Here is a 17689-nt window from a genome sequence, read left to right as displayed (position 1 = left end):
GTGCTGTTTTGGATTTAGTCTGAGAATAACACTGGTAATGCTCTGATAGCTTAGTTGTTGCTCAGTAACACTTACCCTGATTAAGGACTTTTCAGTCTCATGCTCTGCCAGTGAGGAGGGACACAAGAAACCAGGAAGGAGCAGAGACAGAACACCTGACTCGAACTAGCCATAGGGGTATTCCATCCCACCGCACATCACGCTCAGGATAGAAACTGAGGGAGTCACCAGGACAGACCGATTGCTGCTCTGGTAGGGCTGGGTGTCAGCTGGTAGGTAGTGAGAAACTGTATTGTGCATCACTTTTGTTTATTGTTTTTTTCCTTTCCTTCTTTAGTTTTATATTCTCTTCCCTTGTAATTTCCCTTATCATTATTACTAGTAGTATTATTCATAGAATCATAGAATCATAGAATCATAGAATAGTTAGGGTTGGAAAAGACCTTAAGATCATCAAGTTCCAACCCCCCTGCCACGGGCAGGGACACCTCACACTAAACCATATCACTCAAGGCCAGGGATGGAGCATTCACAACTTCCTTGGGCAATCCATTCCAGTGCCTCACACCCTCACAGTAAAGAACTTCTTCCTTATCTAAACCTCCTCTTTTTAAGTTCTAACCCGCTACCCCTTGTCCTACCACTACAGTCCTTAATGAAGAGTCCCTCCCCAGCATCCCTATAGGCCCCCTTCAGACACTGAAAGGCTGTTATGAGGTCTCCACACAGCCTTCTATTCTCCAGGCTGAACAGCCCCAAATTTCTCAGTCTGTCTTCATAAGGGAGGTGGTCCAGAGCCCTGATCATACTCGTGGCCCTCCTCTGGACTTGTTCCAACTGTTCCATGTCCTTTTTATTATTATATTGTAGTTTATTTTAGTTATTAACTGTTCTAATCTCAATCTGCAGATTTTACATTCTTCTGATTCTTCTCCCCATCCTGCCCGGGGAGGGGGGGAAAGGAGTAGGGTGAGTGAGCAGATTCGTGGTAGTTACTTACCAGCTGGGTTTAAACCACCACAGATGTGAAAAAGACTTTCCCTCCCTTCTGCGGAGGGAGACAAGCATGCTTAGCAAGGGAAATAATTCTCTTGGTTTAGCTGTGCATATAGCAGTACCCCAGCCTAATGCATGGAGAACGCCAAAATAGATGAAAGCAGAGTTGTGCTGACCAGTAAAATAACTTATGTTAAGGAATGGACTAGTCAGTTACTATTGCTCACAAAACCACAAAATCAGTTGCTGACAGAACAAAGCCAACCCCACACCAAGCCATTGCAGGCTGCACAAGCACTGGTGGCATTTTTCAGAAGGACTGTAGTCAGGAAGTATGAGGTATTCCTGTGCACACAGGAAGAGCAAGAGGGGACATGCAGAAAGTTGTACCAGAGCACGTCAAAGCACACTGTGAATGAGGGACATTCTGAAGGATTTGGGTCTGTTCAGCCTGAAGACAACAAGGTGAGGGGGTACCTGACTGATAGCAGTTTTCTGCTGTGTGGGTGTGAGTTTTTGGCTTGCCAAGGCTGCCCTCAGTCAGAAAGACCTCAGGAGTAAAGGATCAGGGAATGACCTGCGCCCTGGAAATGTGTGGGCCAGAAATGTCTGGCCCACATATCAATCTGCTGGGCTTTTGTTACCCTGCAAAGCCAGAGGTACATGACCAAGCCACTCTGTCTTGACAAGGTCGGGGTACCTCAGGAGGATCTTTCCAGGTTCTGGGGTAAACAGTAACCCCACTGGTCCAGAACCTGTAAAAGGTTGAGGAGGAAGCAGGCAAATGTCTGGAAATTGAAGATTCAGACCAGTGGTGTTTGCGGCACCTTTGAGATTTATTGCTGTCTGTAACCCGTGTGTGCACAGCATCCCTCGTGGAACTACTCTGGGAGGTGCTGGCAGAGGGAAGGGGCTTAGGGAGAGCCAGGGCCCTGAGTGCACAGAGAACTGGAGCGTAGCCATGCAGGGACACCTGCTGAAGGCTTCAAGGAACTGCATCATGATAGCGGCTGCTGCCTCTGGAGTGAGGGGAAAAAAAGCAATTAGCAGAGGATGGTTTCGATCCATCGACCTCTGGGTTATGGGCCCAGCACGCTTCCGCTGCGCCACTCTGCTCTCTCCACAGTCTCCCCCCACACCTTCCACAGCCCAGCCTGATGTTCCCCGGCACTGCCAGCACCAGTGTTTGTTTTCATGCCTCTTTCCCTTTCTCCTACCTGTGCCTTTACATGGGTGGGAAAACGTCTCTCTGGAAAGCTCAGCAACAGTTGGACTGGGGTGGGGAATCTCAGGGGCCTTGCCTTGCCCTTCTCCATGCTTCCATGCTGCCCGTAAATCTGGATGGGGACTTTCTCTCTTACCACACAAGCTGGCTCTGCAGGCACTGAAGGCAACCCTGGAGTAAGGTGGCAGCTGGTGGCTTTGCAGGGCAGAGGGAAGCTGCTCGCCAGTGAGCTCACGGGGGCTGCAACCCTGCCCCAAACTCAAACTGCCAGGGGCCTACAGGACTGTACCCAGCGTAAATTTCAGTTCCCTCCTAGCTTCAGAGGTAGACAAGGATGTGTAGCAAGGGAAATAATTCTCCTGGTTTATCTGTGCATATAGCAGTACTGCAGCCTAATGCATGGAGAACCCTGAAACAGATGAAACCAGAGTTTATACGTTTACAATACCATTGTGTTGACCAATAAAGTGACTCATGTTAAGGAATGGGCTAGTCAGTTACTACTGCTCACAAAGTCACTATGTGCTTGTCCCATTTTAATGGTTGGGAGACAAGCTGGGAGTTGACTCCCTCTCACGACTGAGAACCATGGCAAAGGATGTTGTTTGCCACAGTGTATTTGACAGAGTATATATGTTTATGTTCATTGTGACTGTTTGTCGGAAAGAGTCAGGAAAACATAGTTGTGCAGCTGTTCTATGACCTTCATACTTGGCCACACTGGGGCATCTCAGAGTGGACAATGGTGAGATTGCGAGAAATGGCACGGTCCCATGAGTAAACAATTACAGATCTGCCATAAAGGCAGTTGTTTTGATTTCTCTCCTGTGGCCATGAGAGAAGTCTCACCTATAGGTGGATGCACTGCGTGGGAATTTTCCCAGTTACCTGAGACTCCTGGCATTGGCTGCAACGGGGCTTCCCAGCTGGAAGTGTGGGCCTGGATGATGATTCAGTGGTAATTGGTGATGTATTTCTTCCTAATCTGTGTTCTCTCTATGAAGTAATGATTTAATGCATTGATAACTTTCTTCAGTACTTTACTTATATACCTATATCTCTGATTCACTTTATTGTACTTATTCACTATATAGAGAGAGATATTTACCTAATTCACATTAGTTTGCTTGCTTTAGTGTGCTTATTGGCTTTAGTGTATTTGTTTATTAAACTCTGCATATTATACAGCTAGTGTGTGGTCACTTTGTGGTATACCCTGTCTGTCAGCAGAACATCCATGAAGTCGTTTTGGACATATGACCCTGTCACAGTTTAAGCTGAACCCAGGACAGACCCTGAGGTACAATCTGTTAGTCCAGTCAGTGTTTATTCCTCTAAGCAAGTTGCATAGCAGTTAGAACCTTGCATTTCAAGGATGAGAGGGCCTTGCTGAAAGCTGGCCCATACAGAGTGCCAGGGAGTCAGAGAAACCTAGTCCCTGATCTATGTGCTTTGAGTGGTGCCTGTCCTGACAACACTGCTGGAAGTGGAGGTGGCAGATCCAGGGCATTGCTGGGTCATCTGGTCTGGGTGGTGCCCTCTTTTAAATGCTGCAAATCATCCCATGAATGCTCTGGGAAGCGTGAGCTGGTAGAGCAACTTACTGAGCCTCTTCCCCTCACCTGACTACCCTATCAATCCTGGCAGCAGGACTTTTCATTCATCCCATGAGTCTGGGGAGTGGGAAGGAGCCAGTACAAGTGTTGTGAGCAATAAGGTTTTACTAGCTCCTGGGAACGAAGAACCTGTGGACCCCCCATGGCTGCAGTGTGGTCATTTTGAGGGGAGCCAAAAAGGGAACCGTGCCTTGCAAGATTTGAACCTGAATAGGGAAACCACAATGGATTTCTAGTCCTTCACCTTCACCACTCAGCCACAGCTACCTGCTGCAACCCTCTCTGCACTGGTTGTCACAGGCCTTGTGCAACGACACCTGGCTCCCAGGGAATTTCAGTGCAATGTCCTGTTTCAAGATTTGTAGCCAGGACCCTCACTAAGCATGATGGGCACCTGGTGCCAGGCTTACAGAGGCCTTGAGAGGCAGAACCCTGGAGCCTACAGCTGCAGCTCCAGCACTTTGTCCTCAGCTGAGCACCTGGAATACCCTGTCATGGGGGGATGGTATCACTCCCCAGGTAGCATCTCTGTTGCTTCCAGGAAAGAAGACAAAACAACTTTGTGGAGAAAACCAGGGCTGGTGGTAGTTGTGTGGTTGGATATTACCCCACTTTGTTTTTCAAATTTGTCTGAGGGTACTCTGAGTCTGTTGTCAGCACTGTGGTGCAGATGTACCTGCAGGTTGGATGGTGACTTCCTGGCAGCACCTGCAGTCTCTCTGGGACATATGGTGGTGTCAACCCTTCAACGCAGATCACAACTGCCATGCAGGTTCTTGGTGTGTAAGGAGAATGATTTGTGCTTTTGCTCTCAAGAAATCAAGACATAGACAGAGCTGGAGCAGTCATCAGGGACAATAGAGCAGAGATGGGGCAGGGCCAGTGCTCAGGAAAGGTGCAGAAGTGTGGTAGTCACAGGGCAGGAAGAAGGGGTGCTGATGTAGTCTCAGGGATGAGAGCACAGGAAATGAAAGAAAATCAGAGTGCACGGCACAACTGACCCAACAGCAAAAGCAAGGCTGTCAAGGTGTAAGCATGATGAAGAAATCGGGCCTCCCTGAAGGGGCCAAAACCTTACAAAAGGTCCCACTGAGATTTGAACTCAGATCGCTGGATTCAGAGTCCAGAGTGCTCACCATTACACCATGGAACCTCTAGGCACATGCTGGAAAGGTCTTTCTCCTGCAGCCACCCTCGCTGAGACATATGCTCCTGGCTCAGTCTGCCAGTCTCTCCATCTCCCTGGCAATCAGTCACAAAGGGAAGCTTTCCTTCTGGTACACTGGGTACTCCCCACTCACAGGAGTGAGTGAGGAGGGAATGCCTTTTGAGGGAATGCCTTTCAAGGGAATGGCACAGCTCCTGCTCCAGGGCTCCAGTGCCCAGGCTGGTAACCTCTGAGAATCTTGCTTTTGCCTAATGAGTCTGCTTACGATGTTTCCAGCTTAACATCTTCACAGTATGTTCATGGCCCAGCAATCTGTGGTTCAATGCCTCCACTTGTGGTATCTGCTGCTGCCTACCTTCAACCCCACATGCTGAACAGCTTGTCAATCTGTCAACGTAAGTTATTGCCTGTCCTGTTTCTCACCTTGTAGCTCATACTAAGTATTAAGGACCAGATATCCTTACTCTTGGTTGCAGTTCTAGCCAACTCCTGACATTGCCAAACAAGGTGTCAAAGACAGAAGTCAGTGGATGAGGTTCAGTAGAGGAAAAATATCTCAGGAGGACCCAAAGCAGCTTGTTATGGGTTGCACAAGCTAGACTTTGAGGCTAGTGAAATGGCCCATGGTCAGAAATTGAAAAGGCAGTTTGTGACTGGCTACAGAAACAGAAATGATGAGCCTGAGGGTGCCTAATCATGGCAACATGGGTCCAGAGAAGCTGTGAAATGGCTGTCCTCAAGGTATTTTATGACCCTAAATGAGAAAGCACTGATCAACCCATATGAGCTTGCTTGAACCAGCAACATGTACCCCCTGAAATGTATTCCTACCAGTAAGCTTGTTAGAGGGTAAAGTGGAAGCAAGGAGAGAGGATTCTGGTGGTGAATTTTAGAAGAATGTCCAAAGAGCGACATTTTTGGTGAGAGACATTCAGAATGTGAGTTTTCTAAGTTTTACAGAGGAGAGTGGAAAAGTAGAATAAGTCTCTAGGGGCTCTCCTTTTCTCTTCTCCTTTTCCACCTGCTGCCATGGGTCTGCCCATTTCTCCTACTAGCAGAGCTGGGACTGAAAGCAAGACCTGGTAAGCATAGCCCTAAGAGGGCAAGGAGCCTCTACTTAAGAGACAGAAGGAGGCCAAGAGAGAGAAGCCATGAAGGAGGCCACCAAGAGAGAAAAGGAGCCTGTCAGGCATGGGACCCAAACCCATGCCTCTCAGAGAGACTGCAATCTGAATGCAGTGCCTTGGACTGCTCAGCCATCCTGATCCACTGCTGGTGTTGCTGCTGTTGCTGCCATTCCTCTGCCTGCAGCTGCTAGAGCCAGCCCACCTCAGCCAGCCTCCTGCTGGTACCACTGCAGAGGAACGCTGGCTCCCGAGCACCCTTGTCCTGCTCCCACAAAGGGCTGAAGACAGGAGACCACAGCTCCTACGGGCACTTCAAGACTACACAATACCCAGCACATGGGCAGCATCCTGCAAGGCGAAGGCATGGGAATAAACAAGCAAATTATAGTTCTGTACGTGCCATCATCCTTTTAAGCAGCTCCAGGCACAAAGCCTACCTTTCCCATGACTTCCTCCATTCCCTCCAGAGCCTCAGGATATGACAAGTGGAACACTTGACCTGCAGTGCTGCCTCGTCATTGGCTCCTGGATCATCTAGGGTGTTTCCTCCTTTCCTGCTTGGGGCTGGGAATAGTTCCCTAGGCAATCCTGCAACTTTGGCATAGGCTCAGAGAAACTGATGAGAGGGTGGAGTGAAGGCCCTGCATCCAGTCTCTCTTATACTCCCTGCAGGAGTGGGAACATGAAGGCACCATGTACTGATAAACTGCACAGCAACTGTTTTTAAAATACAAATCTAGCTTCCTTGTTTGGCAAAGCGAGAGCATTTTACACCCATCAGTAACAGAGCGTGTATGATTAGAGTCACTCAAGCTCCATAGGCATAGAGCTGAAAAATTGAAACTTGTGTTACTATGGAGAAGCCTGGACAGATCCAAGGGCCTCCTGCAAGGTCAGGATGAACAACACTACAAAGTACTGACAGTGGGAGAGGAGACTTTGCCCTTGTGTAGGTGGATTAAGAAACAGGGCTAATGAATCTCTTATCAGGAAAGATGATCCTTGAAGCCTAGTACAGTACATGAACATCGTCAACATATGGCTTCATGTGTTAGCAAAACATTACTAGGGTGTTCTTTTGCTGAAAATGATGTAACCTCATGTAAATTACCTGACCACTCCTTATATGGTGGGAGGGTAACAGAGAGTTACTAACCTGAGTCAAATTGTATAAATATGTGAAATTAGGAAAGGGAAAAGAGGGAAGACTCCACCGTAACTTCTAGGATCAGCCAACAGGATGAACCTGTCTTTTCATCCATACAGATGCCCACTGGGTATGAAATTTAACTTGTGCACACTAAATGGCTAGGTCACACCAGCTATTAATAGTGATTATAGTCTGGTTGTGTATTGCTTCAAGCTTGCGTTTGCAGACAATATCTTATCACTGGCAATGTCTGAACCTTATCCTGTCACAAACTTTTTGTATACTATTTTGTATAATTAAAGACTTCGGCTGAAGTCCATTTGGTGTAAGTTCCTGAAGACCTGAATATTTGAAATAAGAGATTTGACTCAGTGATGCCCTCGGTACAGGTCCCTAAATAGGTCATACAAATAGCCCTCCAATTTGGTGGGCTGTCCAGTAGAGTTTCCATAACAGCATGCAGGTAGGCTAGTCAGGTAAAGGTGTCTCATCCTTCCTGGGACACTGGCAAGATGGTCATATATAGAGGGTTCAAGGAAACCTCGCTTGTAATGTGACAGTGTTGGCATGAGGGACAAATTTGGACAAGAAGGTGCACAATACTTTAGACATAAACTGTTGACCAAGTCTGAGACTAGGACTGGATCCAGCCACACTCAGCCCCTCTAATATCTGAGGATAAGCTGGAAAGCGAGTCCTTTCTGAACCTCATGACTCAACAGGATGGTCTTGCTAATACATCTTGTCTTAAGGCAAACACTAATTCAGTGACAACTGTGTAGCTGGAACTGGCTGTCCCCCACAGGACACATGGGGCAGCTCCTTACCTCATTGACAGATGCCCCACTGCAGTACCCGCTAAACAAAAGTTTGCCATATGCAGACATTGGGGATGCCGTAGGGCATAGCACTAAGGTAACATGGCTGGAGTCTGTCCCAGTTAGAGTCACATTTACACTGTCCAGAATCAACATGGGGTTGCATGTTGTGCTTTTTAGTTGCATTAAAAAGCCACAGAAACCAGCCTGGGTTTTTTCTCAGGCACCAGGTATGTCCATGTATTGTGTACTTGTCTAGTATTAGTTCAGCAATCAGTGAGTAAAAAGGCTGCCAATGCTAGGGTAACATTATCTACCTTAATGAATACTGTGTGGATCATTTCTAGCACAGGTTTCTTGTTCTATGTAACTTGATCTAATATGAGCATCTGCCATATGGCATCGGGCCATGGTGCATGCCTGTAAGCAATCTGTTTTGCAGGACTCTACTCATTACCTATTCCTGAGCTAAAATCAGCCTTGTGCTTCTTCTGGTTTTTGCTGGGGATGACTGTTTTTGTGAATCCCCATGCCAGGAATGATGAATGATGAAGTACATCTCATCAGGACATACCTTCTCCAGCATACATGAGGGGCACCATGTCCATGCAGCTGCCATTAGCTGGAGTAAGAAGCCTTCATCAGTAACCTTCCCCCTGATTTGGTGGCCTGCAGTAGATGCCAACCAGGTTTCCTGTGTTGCTTCAGACTCTAATTCTTACCCATAAACTTTCAACCTGCTTGTAGCTATTGTCAGAGACAACTCTTCAAACTTTGACCATTTCCTAATGTAGAGGGCAACACCTCCACCCTTCCTTCCTTGCCTATCCCTCCTGAATGGCCTGTAGCCGTCAATAGCCACACTGCAGTCATGGATTCCGTCCCACCAAGTTTCAATAATGGCCACCAGGTCGTAGCTTTTGAGCTTCACAATGACTTCCAACTCCTCCTGTTTATTGCCCATGCTGCATGCAGTGGTGTAGAGGCACTTCATCTGGGCTGTTGGTCTCATCACCTTTTTAAAAGAACACCTCTGAATTCTTTTTAAGTGTTTCACTGGTGTTTCTCTGTTTGTTCCTATTACCTCAGATGCCCCTTCCTCATAGAATCATAGAATAGCTAGGGTTGGAAAGGACCTTAAGATCATCTAGTTCCAACCCCCTGCCACAGGCAGGGTCACCTCACCCAAGGCTCTGTCCAACCTGGCCTTGTGTGCTCTAGTGTGACCAACATTTCTCAGAGCCACTGACTGAGGGTCATCACTAGCACTCTAGTGTCTTGTCCCACAGCTTGTCACAGTTGAGCTTGATATTGTCCCCTTCCCACATCATATCTACCTTAAAGCTCTGTCAATGAGCCCTGCAAGCTCACGAGTAAAGACTCTCTTCCCCCTTTGAGAAAAGTGAATCTCATTCAAAGCCAGAAAACCTGGTGCCATGTAGGTCATCCCATTATCAAAAAAACCCAAAACTGTAGCAGCAACACCAGCCACAGAGCCATGTGTTAATGGACTGGGTCCATCTATTTCTTCAAATGTTGCTGCCCACAGCTGGAAGAAGAAAGGAGAAAATAAGCTGTACCCTGTATCCCCTCACGAGCCACCCCAAGGCCCTGAAGTCTCTTTTGATTGCCCTTGGACTATGGGTTGCAGATTCATCACCCACATGGAAGACCAGTAATGAGCAGTAGTCCCACGGCTGTACCAGGCTAGGAAGTTTCCTAGTAATGTCCTTAACCTGGGCCCCAGGGAGGCACCAGTCTTCCTTATAAGGAGGGTCTGCCTGGTATATTGGATCCTCTGTTCCTCTCAGAAGTTACCTATATCTACAACTCAATTTTTTTTCCCTGTGGAGGTGGTTGGAAAATTGGGGGGTATGTTTTCTGACCCTGTCACTACCTCAGCTACAGGCAGACCTTCATCTTCTTCATCCATTGACTGGCCTTCCACATCCAGAGCCTCATACGTGTTGTACAGAGGCACCTGGGAGGGCCAGAGGAGGGCCAGAGGCACCTGGAGGGCAAGAGGAGCTTTCAACTGCCACCCCAAATGTAGACTTGATTCCATTCACTCCTTTCCTTTCAAAGGGCATGGCTTCCCAAAAGCCACTGTGGGCAAATCAGGCTTGACTTGGGCAAGGAGAAAAAAGAAGATTTTGCTAATTAAGACAGTTTCACATACTGAAAAACAAAAAGACAAACGTAACACAGAGCCTTTCGTCCCCTGTGTCCCAGGATCAGCTTTGCTTCTTCACACCAGATTTATTCAGCTACCAAATTGCATTTCATCTTCCCTCTTGTCATAGTTTAAGCCCAACTAGTAACTCAGAACCACACAGCTGCTTGCTCACTCTTCTCCCTTCTTTTCCCCCACTCCCAGAGTGATGCAGAGGAGAATGGAAAGAATGTAAACCCCACGGGTACAGATAGGAACAGTCCAGTAACTAAGGTATAATACAAAACTACTACTGCAACCATCAATAATAATAATGATAAGGGAAATAACAAGGGGAGAAAATATGAAACTAAAAGGGCAAAAGAAAAAGAAAACAATAAATACCAGTGATGCCCAATACAATTGCTCACAATTGCACTGACTAATACCCAGCCTGACCCGAGCAGAGATCTGGGTCTTCTGGGTAGTTTCCCCCAGTTTATATACTGGGCATGACATGCTGTGGTATGAAATACCACTTTGGCTACTTTGGATCGGGTGTCCTGCCTCTGTTTCCTCCCAGCTTCCCATGCCCCTCCTCACTGTCAGAGCATGGGACTGAAAAGTCCTTGATGGGAGTAAATATTACTTAGCAACAACTAAAAACATTGGTCTGTTATCAGCATTGTTCTCAGACTAAAGTTGAAAACAGCACTGCACCAGATACTAGGAAGGAGAAAAATAACTGTTACAGCTGAACCCAGGAAACCTCTGCTTCATCCAGCTCTCTTTGCCTAGTGTTTTCTGGCCTTTCTGGAATATGTTTTCACAGAGATACAACAGACTTTGCTGATAACTTAGCAATGTGGTGTGGTGGGTCCACTGTGTAGCTGGAACTGGCTGTGTTCCACACAGGGCAGCCCCTTACCCCATCTGGCAGAGGCAATGCAGCATGCTCCCTCCATTTTCTTGCAGCTGCAATTTTCTTATTAAACACCAGAGCCAAGGTGTTTTCATTCTGCTCTGTGACTATCTGACAGCTGTTTCTTGACCCCGTCATACTCACCTGCTCTCAGGCAGACCTATGACTAGCTGTCAGGACCAGCCAACCCCACCTTGTACCCAGAAGCATGTCAGACAAGTTCCCCACTTACTAAATGTGGGGAAGAGACAACTTTTTGGAAGAGGCCGCTCTTGATTGTCTTTGAAATGTCACAGCAACTGGAAGAGGTTCCTGAGGCCTGGAAGAACGTTAGCGTCATTTCTCCCTTCCAGAAAGGCATAAAGGAGGATGTGGGCTACAGCAGGCTGGTCTTCTTCACCTCAATCTCTGGAAAGGGGAAGGAGGAACTCATGCTGGAAACCCTTTCCAGACACTAGCTAGTGAGTAGAGAAGATCCACATCAGAGACTGCCCAGGGTTGGAGTAGGACACCAAACCAGGGCTCCAGGCACAAATTCTGCACAGACCTATGAGACAATCATAGGTGTGTGTGATGTGCATGTGGAAGTGAGGGGGTGTGTGTCCAGCACTGAATTCCAGCCCTGAACAGCCAGAATAGAAGTATCAGGTTACATGCGTGTTTTCAAGTACTGAGGAATAAAAGACAAAGAGCACACCACCATCCCTCCCGGTTTTTCCAGGCTCAGCTGCTGTCCTTCATTGCAGCTTAGTCCAGCATAGGTACTCCACATGATGCAATTCTTAGCAGGAAAATGTGGTTTCAGCAATGGGCTCTTTCAGCTTCAGGCTGTGATAAACACATAAATGTATTGGCTTTCGCAAACCGTAAGTGTGGTTATATGGATATAACTGTATGAGTTTACAATAACAGAAACAAAGCTTGCTAAAGACACAAGATTAAACAAGTTAAAAAGGGTCAAAACTCTTGAGCAAAACGGAGTCACATAACAAAAGAATTTGTAAAGGTAAAAGAAGCGGGGTGGGGCTTGATATAAGAAAGGCTAGTGCCTGGAAAATATAGAGTTAAAGTACTTTTTAGCTTAACTTAGGTTGTAGAAAGAGAACAATGTTTATGGTGTAAGTCTGTGGAATTTAGTGGCCCCACTAAACATGAGTTAATTGTTTCACACTAGTCTTCTAAAGTATCTTTAGCTTTAAAGAACAATGTTTGTGTTGTAAACCTGTGGTGAGATAACAGGATTTAGTGACCCCACTAAACATGAATGAGTTATTTCACACCATCCTTCTACTTATCAGTTAGTTTAGAGACCGAGCCTCCCAAACATCCCTTCGGATGCTCCTTGTCTGCCCATCCCGCAATAAATTTTGCAGGAAGGTCACACTGTTTTAAATCTTTGCTAGTTATCAGAATAATTACAGATATGGCTGGTTTCAGCTAGTTGTGTGATTACTGGGGTGTCCAACTGTGCCACAAGTGAAAAGTACACTGTGAGGAAGACTGCTTACTTCATCTTGAAGACCCCTACTCACAAGAGGAAAACTGCTTACTTCATCCTCAAGACCCCTGCCCACAATGACTGGAGATAATTGTGCAGATGCCAAGAGGAGGAGACTTATGATAATAAGTTCCTGGAGCAGTTATAATAGTCCCCGCCTGTATGCGGGAATTATGAATATGTGTGTGACTAATGCAATAGTGAAAGTATTTAAACCTGTAACAAATACTAATCACTTGCGCCTCTGGCTACAGTCATGCACCCAGTGCTGTTGCTTTTGCTTTAATGACTTTGTCCCTCAATAAAACCTTGTTATCTTGTTTAGAGGAGTGAGTTCCTATTTCACAGGGCCTATCAGGGAAACCTCTCACGTGGAAAAGTCCCTTGAGGAATATCCACCTGCTCCAGCATGGGAGCTGTCGATGTCACAATCTTTGCAGATGGGACAGTGTTGTAGAGGCAGCTGGAACAAATCATGTGTGGTGCAGGACAGCCCTTTATCTCCTCTCACAGAGATCTCCCTGCAGCACACCCCCACCCTCCACTACCAACACCTAGCCATATATGGCAAATACAGTGCCCTTTGAAGAACGGTTGCTTTGGTCTTTCCCTAACTAGCACCAGGTTTGTCTTGCTCCCCACCTGCAGAGGCCTGGGTGTCTCTGCTTGTGGCTGGGAAGTTGGGATTGAGTTGTCTGATGGGAAGGCAGAAACACCAGTGTCCCCAGGACACCCACTGCCTTGTGGGGGGAGCTCTGTGCTGCACTCTGCCTTCTGCTGCTGTACACCCACGGGTCTGCCTTGCTGAGGGGCACTTTGGGAGTGCTGGCTCCTAAGAAAGCAAAGACCCACTTTAACAATAAGGAATTCAGGAGCAAAAGACAGATCCTGGTCTGTTTTGAAAGGTAAGAGGAGAACATCTGGGATTGATGATACTAAAGGGTGAGTTATTTGACAATTTGGCAAAGTGACCATTTGATTACTTAACTTGACAATAAAACTAATTTTGAATGTGCCTGAAGTTGACCACTTTTATTATAATACTAAAACTCACAGTTCAAAAAGACCCCTCCTCTGAGCATGTGATTAGAGGGAATGACCCAGCAGATATAATTATATGTAGATTACAACCAATCATTGTAACTGGGAGTGTACTACCTTGTCGCTTTTGTGTATACACGTATGGAAGAAGCTGGCATTAGTGTGCTTGATTTGCGGAAAAGCCACTGAGCACCCAGGCTTGAATAAACACAGTGTCTCTCCTGAGTATGTGGAATTGGTCTACTGCATGCTGGCCATGAATTCACTTTTTCGACAACAGTTTTTGGCACCCCAGAGGGGACAGCTGTAACATCTTGCTTGGATCAACTTGACAGCTCTTTGTGGGGGAGGCACTGTTCTCTGGACTCCAGCACTCACCAGCCTTTGGACTGGGGACTCCATGAGTACTCTCCTCAGCCAGAGCAGTTAAGCGACACAAGAGTGCAAAGCTTAAGAGATATTACTCAGTATAAGATTGTGGAAGCACTAAGGGGAGATTTTTGGTAAAAAGGTAAAATTCATGTACAGACAGCGATGACTGACGTATATGAAATTGTAGATCAAAATCTTGTAGAGTGTAGACTTTCTCTTCGGATACCCAAGCTGGCTCTGCAAGTTCTGAAGGGAACCCTGGAACGAGGGGGCAGTATTGTTGCTTTGCAAGGTGGAGGGGAGCTGATCTCCAGTGAGCTCATGAGGGCTGCAACGTGGCCCTGAAATCCAGCTCTGTGAGACTTTGCCCAGCGTAAAATTTGGTTCTTGTTGGCCACAGAGGGAGACAAGGACCCTTAGCATAGAATGTCCAAGAAAACTAATTACTTGTCCTATTTAGGTGTGCACATAACAATGCCTCAGCCTAACGCATGGATGACAGGGATATATAGTGCCCCATGTTGGGAGCCACAAAGAACTGTCATGGTTTAAGCCCAGCCAGTAACCCAGAACCATGCAGCCGCTCACTCACTCATCCCCTTTTTCCTCCCCCCATTCCTGGAGGGATGGGAAGGAGAATTGGAAGAATGTAACTCCCACGGGTTTAGATAAGAACAGTCCAGTAACTAAGGTGTAACACAAAAATACTACTGCTACCACCAATAATAATAATAAGGAAAATAACAAGGGAAGAAAATACAACTGCTCACCACCCACTGACCAACACCCAGCCCGACCTGAGCAGAGATCTGGGCCTTATGGGTAACTCCACCCAGTTTATATAATGGGCATGATGTGCTGTGGTATGGAATACCTCTTTGGCTAGTTTGGGTCAGATGTCCTGTATCTGCTTCTTCACGGCTTCCCCTCTCACTGGCAAAGCATGAGACTGAGAAAGTCCTTGATCAGACTAATCATTACTTAGCAACAACTAAAAACATTGGTGTTATCAGCGTTGTTCCCAGGCTGAAAGTCAAAAACACAATATTGCACTAGCTACTAAGAAGGAGAAAAATGACTGTTATAGCTGAACTCAGGACAGTATCCTACAGCAGCCGCGATTCCCAGGCAGTCTCCCATCCAAGTACCAATCAAGCCCAACCCTGCTCCGGGTGAAGCTTGAACTCACAAATTCGGCATTGCTCCAAGTACTGCCTACAAGTACCTGACATTGATTTTCACAACGGTAAAAAGAGAGAAGAGCTATGATTGTTCATTTTTCATATGAAATTCAAAAAGAACTATTGACAGGACTGAAAAGATAATGAAAAAAGACAATTTCACAATGAATCATTCACCAACTGGTGTGAGAGTGAGATGATCAAGAAGCTACAGAGTCATACTCAATGACTGATGCTTTTGGGTAGTCTAGTATAAGTTCAGGGAGCTTTATCTGCACCTACTGGAAAACTGAGGACAGAAGCCAATGCTCTTCCTTGCAGAGCAGGTAGCTAACTGAGGTAACAAGTTGCGTGGTGTCAAGGGGCAGCCCTGGGCTCTCAGGTCGCAGCAAGGCTAGGGCTGCACCAGGGGGGAGGACAAGTCAGGAAAAGGGAGTGTGGTGTGAAGGAGTAAAACAGACCGTTGGACAGGGGTGAGGAAAGATGGTGTTTTATGTTGGTGTTTCTGTTTCTCACTACATGAATCTGTTTTAGTCAGCAACAATTTTCACCCCTTCCTCACCCTGACACCACCACCAAGGCAAGATTGGTTTGCCCATCGGAGTTTTTGCTAACCTGTTTTTCGAAGTCATCTTTATTTTGACCCATCCTGTTTTCAGAGCTCTGCAACCCCCTGCGCCGCCCCCCCCCCCCCCCCCCCCCCCCGCGAGTCCGAGTCTGCATGGTGTCAGGAGCAGCCCTGGGCTCTCAGGTAGCAGTAAGGCTAAAGGTGAGAGTCCAAGTCAGGGAAGGGAGTGTGGTGTGATTGTGTAAAACAGACCTGCGGACAGGGGTGAGGAAAGATGTTTTTTTATGTTGGTGTTTCTGTTTCTCACTACATGAATCTGTTTTAATCAGCTATGCCCTGACTCCCCTACCAAGGTAAGCCTGGTTTGCCCATAGGAGTTTTTGCTAAGCTGTGTTTTTCGAAGTCATGTTTGTCTTGACCCATCCTGTTTTCAGAGATCTGCTTCCCCTCCCAGAGTCTGGGAAGGAGTGAGAAGCTGGCTGGGGGATTGTCTGTGATTATACCACCAAAGGTGCGTAGCCACAAAGGTACATCCACGTGCATAGTACATGCAGAGCTGGTACAGGAATGAACGTAGTCTGAGAGAGGCACCGTTACTAGCACCCAGCAGCGAGAGTGTCCGCATCCAAGATGTCACTCCCAGGGAACACACACAGACATCCCAGCAGCTTGAAGTCCTTTGCATGCATGGGGACTGGAAGGGACTGGCCAGGCGCTTACGTGGAGGAGCAGTAGACAGGTCACTTTGTGACCTGGCAGAGTGAGGCAAGCAGATGGGCAAGTGGAGGAGCAGGAGGCAGTAGTGCTCCCATGAGCATTGGTGGTATAGTAGAGAGCATAGCTGCCTTCCAAGCATTTGGGCCACATTAGATTCCTGGCCAATGCAGACAAGCTTTTCTTCAGCCTGGCTCCAGGGTGCCTTGCTTCTCCTGTTCCAGAGGAACCCATCTTCCCTTAGGACGTTCAGGTCCCATGGGGCACTGGAGCCACTCCCCTCTGCTGCCTTGCCTTGTGGCTAGCTCTCTGGGCACCTCCATGCCGAGCAGGCCTTTGAGCATGGCCCAGCTTGGGAAAAGCAGAGTGCAAGGGGCTGCTTTGGACCGCTGATTGCTTCTCAGGGTGTCGTGAAGCACTGGAGCAGGTGCCCAGAGAACATGTGGATTCTCCTTCATGTTGTGTATCTATCTCACTCAAGTAACACTAGGGCTCAGGCACTGAGCTGCCTGCTCCAGCTCTGGGGCGGGCCGTGCTTCAGCTTTACCCTCTCTCAGTCCTGCTGTTTGGAAGGCATTTCAGGGGGTCACAGTGAATGCTCCTTCCTCAAGCAGGGAGCTTCTTCCCACTGTGTGCACGGACTCTTCTTTGGTGGGCAATGTGCTGGTCCCAAGTCATGAGGGAAAGTCCCCTCAGGCTCACAGCAAAATGCACCTGCGTCTGGAGCCATCTCAGGAGAGCAAAATGTGTTCTCTGTGAGGGAGAGGCCAGTCTGGGGCGCAAGGGGACAGTGTGTCCCTGAAAGAAAGCACAGGGTTTGAAGTCAGCCTAGACTGCCCCAGCAGATGAAGGCAGCTCAGCTTGTGCAACACGTAGCAAACTGCTTTGGGTCCTCCTACTAGTTGGTCTTGCAGTTGAACCACGTCCGCTGCCCTCTGGCATGATTGCCTCATTTGTCAAGGTCAGGAGCCTGGCTAGGAGTGCAACTGAGAGTAAGGATATCTGGGCAAAGGCTGCTTAGTACAAGCTACAAGGTGAGAAACAGGACAGGCCATGAGTTAGAGTGGCAGATTGAGAGGCTGTCCAACATGGGGGTCTGAAGGGAGGAAACAGCAGCAGAGTCCACAAGTACAAGCATTAA

The 17689-nt window shown here is 47.4% G+C and overlaps 2 non-coding genes across 2 annotated transcripts; both read right to left on the bottom strand.

Annotated features, from left to right (window-relative positions):
- Nucleotides 1–2040: 2040 nt before the first annotated feature.
- TRNAM-CAU (transfer RNA methionine (anticodon CAU)) lies at nucleotides 2041–2112 on the bottom strand. The gene has a single exon. It is a non-coding gene; the product is annotated as a tRNA-Met (tRNA).
- Nucleotides 2113–4918: 2806 nt separating this feature from the next.
- On the bottom strand, nucleotides 4919–4990 carry TRNAQ-CUG (transfer RNA glutamine (anticodon CUG)). Its single transcript has one exon. It is a non-coding gene; the product is annotated as a tRNA-Gln (tRNA).
- Between the last annotated feature and the right edge of the window lie 12699 nt (nucleotides 4991–17689).

Source organism: Lathamus discolor, chromosome 8, assembly GCF_037157495.1.
Source record: "Lathamus discolor isolate bLatDis1 chromosome 8, bLatDis1.hap1, whole genome shotgun sequence".
NCBI lineage: Eukaryota > Metazoa > Chordata > Aves > Psittaciformes > Psittacidae > Lathamus > Lathamus discolor.
This window is presented reverse-complemented; position numbering and strand designations above follow the sequence as displayed.